Consider the following 8406-nt stretch of genomic DNA (forward strand, 5'->3'; position numbering starts at 1 on the left):
TCCAGATTTTCTATTCCTTCATATATGGTTTAGGGTTGTTTTGGTTTTGTAATATGTTTGATGTTTTGAGTAGCAAGCGGCATTTTATCATTGTTTTGCTTTCTATAATTATTTGGGTACTTTGTAAATTGCAATCTTATCATGTTTGTGACTTCAAGGAATATTGCAACAACTATAGATTTTATAATTCTATCATGCTCTACAAAAGAATTTGTAAAAAAACTGGAAAGAAAAGAAATGAATTATATTAACTAGTAGCTCATAGGTGAGCAAGTTGCACCTAGAGACTACATAAACTGGAGCAGACACTCTCATGTTCAATTAACCAAAGATAATACAATAAATACATCTCAAAAGAACAAGGAGATGAGAACAAACTCCTACAACCTAGGAACTAATCCTAACTTAAGGAGTTACATTACAACCATGTAACCATTTCTCGACCAATACAATATAATATTAATTATTTTCAACTCTCCCCCTTAATGGAGAAAGGATTATCCTGAAGTCCTAAGATCCCCCTAAACAATTCAAACTTCACTTTCCCAAGAGGCTTTGTAAAAATATCAGCGATATTATCACATGTTTTACAATATTAATAAAAATTTATTTTGACTGGACTTTTTCTCTTAAAAAATGAAACTGAGTATCTATGTATTTCATGTTCTTATGAAACACTAGATTGTTCGCCAGCTTAATGGAACTTCGGTTATCACATTTAATGATGACCGCTTCTTTCTGCTCTTCTACTGCATCATGGAGAAACCTGCTCAACTAGATAGCTTCACATGTCACTACGCATACTGCTTGGTACTCAACTTCAACTGAAGATAAAGACATAGTGCTCTGTTTTTTATTGTTCCATGCTATGACCCCAGATCCAACACTAAATGCATAACCTGTGATAGATCATCAATCATCTGGGTTACCTACCCAATCAGAGTCTGGAAAACCTGCTAAAGTAACATCAGATGTATCAGTGTATAAAATACCATAATCACAAGTACCATGAAGATACCTCAATACACTTTTTGTTGCAACCCAATGACTTTCAAGAGGTTTAGACATAAACTGGCTCAACACACTAATAGAGTATGCTAAGTCTGGTCTAATTGTAGTCAAATATACCAAACTACCAACTAGCTGCCTATACAAAGTAGCATCCACCTCCTTAGAGCCATCGTCTCTGCACAATTTCAGGTTTAGCTACAAAGGCACTAATGTTGCCTTACACTGCTCCATTCTGAATTTTTTAAGCAACCCTCTAACATACTTCCCTTGAGTAAGGAGAGTCTGCATAGAGTCTCTCCACACTTCCAGACCTAGACAATAATGTAAACTTCTGAGGTATTTCATCTCAAAAACCTATAACATCTGCAATTTGATTTCTCTGATTAATGCATCTGCGTTACTTGTTATAATCATGCCATCCACATACAAGGAAATCAAAATTATCTTCCCCTATTCATCATACACGGTATATAGATTTTGGTTATTCTTACTCCTATGAAAACCATACTGTAAGAAAAATGAATCAATCTTCTTGTACCAAGGCCTGGGTGCTTGTTTTAAACCATAAAGGGCCTTTTTCAATCTACAAACTAAATGCCCCTGCCCTTTTTTAACAAACCCTTTAGGCTGCATTAAATAACCTCTTCTTTTAAATCACCATTTAAAAATGCAGACTTAACATCTAATTGATGTAGCTTCCACTGATGTTTTGTATCTATAACAATTAACATTCTAATAGTATTCAGTTTGGCTACAGGAGAAAAGGTTTCTTCATAGTCAATTCCCTCTTTCTATGAATAACCGTTTGCTACTAGTCTAGCTTTGAACTTTTCTATACTCCCATCTGCATTAAATTTAGGTTTGTAAAGCCACTTGTAACCTATAAGTATTTTTCCTTCAGGAAATTCAACTAGTTCCCAAGTATTATTTCTAATAATAGATTCAAATGATTCATTCATTGCAGACCTCCACTCATGAGATTGACTAGCTTCTTTATAATTTGTGGGTTCTATAACATCTAAAATGTTTGACATTAAAGCATAGTCTCTCAATCTGGCTAGTAGTTGAGTTTGTCTACCTGATCTTCTTGGTAATGGACTCACCTCAAATCTGTCTGCTTCAGACCTTAGCGGGCTCAACTTACTAATTACATCACTTGCCTCTTCCTCTTTCTAATGTTGTTGTTGATGTTGCCATTGTTGCATGTCCTCACTGCTTTCTTCCATCAACAATGGAATGTGCCACTCTTCAAGGTTGTTCTCCTTATTTCCTTTCTCAGTATTCTCATGAAATAACACATTTTGACTTGCAAAAACTTTATGAGTCAAAGGATTAAACAATTTATAAGCTTTAAACTCAGTGCAGTATCCTACAAAGAAGCATTTCGTGGCCTTGGGATCTAACTTCTTCCTATCATTCTTGGGAATATGGGCAAAGGATTTTGACCCAAAAACCCTTAAATGATTCACTGCATGCTTATATCCATAAAATGATTCAAAAGGAGTTTTAAAATTGAGACATTTAGTTGGACTCCTATTTTCCAAGTATACTGCAGTGTTAATGGCTTCAATTGAAAAACCATTAGATAGACCCTTACCTTGAAGCATACTTTGTGCGCACCACAAGGGTTCTGTTCTTTCATTCAGCAACTCCATTCTGCTGCAGAGTGTGAGGTACTGTGTACTATTGAATAATCCCATGATTCCTGCAAAATTTCATAAACTCTCCTAACTTGTATTCTCCCCCTTGATCAAAGCGGAGAATCTTAATGAATTTCCCTGTCTACTTCTCCACCATATTCTTGAATTCTTTAAAGCATTGAAATGTCTGACTTTTCTTTCTAATAAAATATACCCAACAAAATCTAGTGCAATCATAAGTAAAAAGTAGAAAATAATATGCACCACCTAGCGATCTAATCTGTTAGGTCCGCATATATCTGTATGCACAAGCTCCAGAATATCTCTTTTCTTCCCGTCAGCATTCAAATGAAACTCTTCCCTATGCATTTTCCCTAATGCACATCCATCACAATCTAAATGAACATTCTTAAAAGTAGGTAATCCATCAACCATACCTTTTCTTTTCAGTAGCATGAGATCTTGTAGGTTCAAATGACCGAATCTTTGATGTCGGAGATTCTCGATTGCCAGTCCTGTTGAAGCCAGAGCTTGGTGTGGCATGCTCTTGATGTTCAACCTATACATGCCTCCCACACACACTCCTGATGCAACTGGTTACTTCTTGTTGTCCTTTATGATACAATATGATTTGAAGAATTCGACTTGCAGTTCTTCATCTACCATCATTGAAATAGAGATCAAGTTCTTCTTGATCCTGAGCACATACATCACATTTTTAATATATATAATATTACCATCAGGTAACATCATCGGAATATCACCGTACCCCTTGATCTGATAACCTCTGTCATCACCTAAATATATGTTAGCTCCATAAGTAGTTTCTTCAAAATTTTCGAACCAATGTCTATTACCTGTCATATGTGAAGACACGCCTGAATCTACGAACCATATTTCGGACTCATCCTCCTCAATAGTTGAAAGAGCATAATCAACTATGAATAATCGAAGATCATGATTGTGACCTTCATCAGAAAAGTGCCCTATGTGTTTTCTCTATTTATTTCTAGCCTCATCTTCCTGTTTCTTAAAGAAAAACTTAGCAAAGTGACTGGTTTTCCCATAGTAAAAACATTAAATGTCAGATTTATTTGGAGACATACCTCTAAATGGTCTCTGCTAAAAAATGCCACCAACTTTCTGTCCTTATGGTTGTTCCCTTTGTATCGCTTCTTCTTCGCCATCAAAGCAAGATCGACACTCTATGGTCTCAAACTTTTCCGCCGCTCTTCTTCCTGTATCAGGATTCCTGTTAGCTCTTCAAATGCAGGGGTTTCCTTCCTTGCAGACAAGCCTGTGATAAACATTTGGTATTCTCCCGTCATCCCGTTCAATGTAATTGTGACAAGATCGAAATCAAACACCTTCTCCCCGATGTCTCCCAATCTGTCCTTCTAGTCCTTGACCCATCCAATGAATCTGGCAACGAATTCATTCTCCTCTATCCTCATGGAAAACAACTTGCCTTTGAGCAACAAGATGTGATTGGTGTTCTATGTCTGGTAGAGGTCCTTGAGTGTAATCCATATCTCACTAGACGATTTTTCAATCTCTGATATACGAGATAATATTGTCTTTAACAGACATCTTCAATAAGACTTTTGCCTTATTCTCCCTTTTGTCCCAATCCTGCATTAGTGTTGTTGTGTCGCCTACTGCCATGGTCGACTTCTACTCATCGCCACTAACGATTGACCAAGCACTTGATCCCTCAAGCAACGTTTGTAGCTTGAATTTCCAATTGGTATAATTGGTCCCATCAAGTTTATTAGACTCATTGAGATAAGCTTCTATAAAATTGTTCATTTTCGACTGATCGGAATCCCAATCCCTCGATCTACAGTCGATTCTCAACAAGTGAACAATTACAAGCTACAAAAAAAAAAAAATCTCAAAACATACCAGAACCTTTGAATTGATCACAGATCTGCCATCAAACTGCCCGATCTGCCTCTGATCTGGTCAATCTGCCACGAATCTACCACAATCTCTGTGTCTGCAACTCAGATCCGCCACCAAACTGCCCGATCTGAAGCTCAAAACCATAAAAAACATGCCATCACTCTTTTAGATTGAAAACAACGATGATTTAAAATCCCTCTAAGGAGAGGTTGATCATCGTAGGTTTGACCCTGAGATCCACGATGATCACTGCCTTTATCAAGCTAAAAATTGTGATGACCGCTTTGTGCTCAACTGGAGATATGTTGAGACCTGTGAGAAAATAAATTTCTCCTGTGAGTAAGGTATGTCACTCCGACCACCTATACTATGAAATTGTGAGCACTGAAGCTCCTCTGTTTCCACTAGGGAATTGTAGCCACGAAGGCTCTATAGCCATGAAGGATCTATAGCCACTAGGGCTCTAATGTAGCCAATAAGGCTCTACAAGTAAATCAGGCTCACTAGATCTGAGCTCTGATACCATGTTAGAAAAACTGGAAAGAAAAGAAATGAATTAAATTAACCAACAACTCACAGGTGAGCAAGCTGCACCTGGAGACTGCACAAACTAGAGCATACACTCTCATGTTCAATTAATCAAAGATAATACAATAAATACATCTCAAAAGAATAGGGAGGTGAGAACAAACTCCTACAACCTAGGAACTAATCCTAACTTAAGGAGTTATGTTACAACCATGTAACCATTTCTCCATTAATACAATATAATATTAATTATTTTCAACTGAATTTTGATAGTCAGATATGTTGTCGAATAGATGTTTTAGCTAATCCAGTAGAAGATAGAAAAATTCATTCACATCTTTCTATCGGAAGTTTTTCCTATTTTAAATGCATTTTATGAATAAAAGAAACTAAAAACCCACAAAGGTGAAGTAATATCATTTGTAAAACCGTAAATTTGAAATCCATTTTTTGGTAAAACACCATATTACCATTAGATCTAATGTTAGACGATTAAATAATCTTTTGTCATTATATTCCACCACCGACTCTATAACTGTCAACCAACTCCTTAATTTATTCCATCTTATGCGAATTTGTTCAGCCAGGACTACCACTTTTCAAAGTTTCCACCTAATAGCTTTGGGTGCCCAATGAAACTACATATCCTCTGAAATCGTCGAATCCAAAAGAGTGGAAGTCAGAGATGGGGCAACTTCTTTAATAGTGCCAAAGGTAATAGAAATGTTCTTAAACATGGCACTCACTGGTTTTTGATATATTTATGAAATTATTTGGCAAAACTATTTGAGTCCTCACTTCTTGATTTAATATTCGAGAAATAAATTGTTTCAGTGCTCATTCTTAAAATTTTCGGCTTTTTGTGAATATTTGGTTAGAGTATCTCCAATTGTGATATATTTGATGGAAATTAATTTGTCCTTGTGAAAATGATTAACAAGGTATTTATTTAAGTAAAGATCTTCCAGAGAAATCACATAGATATGTTAGGGTCGATGCGTTTCGAACCCATCCTAAGATTTATCATGAATCACCAATCTGAGGGTACTCATTTATTTTCTTGTAGCCTTTATATTAAATCTATTTATTTTTCATGGCTATGCTTTCCTAAAATTATTTTACAATATATCTTTTTTATCATCATATTGTTAGGATATTTATGTGCAAAATAGCCTATAAATATGATAAAAGAATATCTCTCATTTTACAATAGAAATATTATATATATAAGTGTAGTCTAACTTATAGACGAAATAGTTTGAACCCTTTGAAAACAACTCCCCCAGCTGCCACTGTGTGTGTACCGGTCTACACCATTAGATCTAATGTTAGACCGGTCTACACCATTAAATCTAAATTAGTAATGATTATTTATTAAATTTTATTAGAGTATTTAAAATATTTAATACAACTATTATATTGAAATTCAATATATATTTCAAATGTTTCAATATATTACTAGGAAGATTGATAATTTAGATAAGCATGTTATAATATAAACCAAAATAAAGGTCAAATTAAAGTAACCAAATGAAAAATAATTTAAATAATTTTGATATATATTAAAACATGAATTTTATTATTATTATTATTTTCAATTAATCGAATATAATAATTTTTATTTTTAACTTATTAAAAATTATTTATGAAACTATTTTATAATATTTAATACAAATACTATATTAAAATTTAATACAATGCTTGTGTTAATTGTTATTGAAATATTTCAATACATTACTAATAAAATTGACAATTTAGATCAATCATGTTATAAGATAAGCAACGCTTATTCCTTGAATCAATGCTACCTCGTTGCCTACATTAATTATGTTATCAGATAAACATTGATTATTCCTTGAACATTTGCTTCCTAATTAACTATATTAATTAAGTAAAGAACATGGAAGTGTTCATTGTTTAGCCATAAAGGGTATATCAGTTTCACTATACAAAATATTGTACTAAATTGTTTCTAAAATAAAATTTAGTCAACTAAAGCCAACAAAAATAAACCATAGTTAAGAGTCAACTTAAACATAATGTTTTGGAAGTTATAAAACCATAATCAACAATGGTTAACATTAGCATTTTTTTTTGGAAATTATATGTACATTAGTCAACAAAAGCAACCAAATAATTGTTATCTATTATTATAAATATTTAAAGGCAACCAAATAATTGTTATTTATTATTATAAATATTTAAAGTGTACTATAGATAACATTTATATGTGGGATAAATTTTTTAATTAATCTTTAAATAACCAATATATTAAAATTTAATTGTATATATAATTTATTAAAATTTATTATAGAAATTGATTATAATTTTTCTTTTATATTATTTTAATTTTATTAACTCATTAAAAATATTTATTAAACTTTATTAAAGTACTTAATATATTTAATACAACTACCATAAAATCAGTGTAGTAATTATATTCATTGTTTTTAAATATTCCAATACATTACTAAGAGATTAACAATTTAGATAAAAATGCCATAAGATAAACAAAATTTAAAGTCAAATTAAATTAATAAAATTGAATAAAAAATATAATTTGGATAAATATTCATTTTAATTAAAATGTCAAATCTTCTTATTATTTTATTTTTTCAGATAATCCAATATAATTATTATTTATTTTTAATTTATTAAAAATTATTTATTGAATTTTATTAAAGTATTTAATATATTTAATACAATTAATATATTGAAAATTGATATAGTATTTGTATTGTTTTTTTGAAATATTTCAATATATTACTATGGAGATTGACAATTTAGGTAAACATGTTATGAGATAACCAATGCTTATTCCTTGAACCAAGTCTACATTAATTTGTAAGTTGATGAAACGTAAATAACATGGAAGTATTCAATATTTAGTCAAAAAGGGAAACACCCTCCAAGTTTTACTGTATAAAAAATTGTATTAAATTGTTCCTTAAACAAAATTTAGTCAACCATAGACAATAGTCAACATGGGCATCATGCTTTGGAAATTTAGAGCCGTAGTCATGTTTTGGAAATTATATGTACATTAATAAACCATAATCAACTATAATGAACAAAATTCAACCATAGTTAACAAAAGTCAACTATAATCAACAAAAGTCAATCATAGTCACCCATACTCAAAAAAAGTAAACCATAGTCAATTATATTCAACATGACATTTTGAAGATTATATGTACATCAATTAAATATAGTCAACCATAGTCAGCAAAAGTCAATCATCATCAACAAATGTCAACAAATGTAAAACAAAGTCAATTATAGTCAACTTGGGCATCATGTTTTGGAAATTATAAGTACATTA

Source organism: Pinus tabuliformis, chromosome 7 (assembly GCF_031772625.1).
Source record: "Pinus tabuliformis cultivar Carrire ecotype Pingquan chromosome 7, CPIR1, whole genome shotgun sequence".
In the NCBI taxonomy this organism is placed as follows: domain Eukaryota; kingdom Viridiplantae; phylum Streptophyta; class Pinopsida; order Pinales; family Pinaceae; genus Pinus; species Pinus tabuliformis.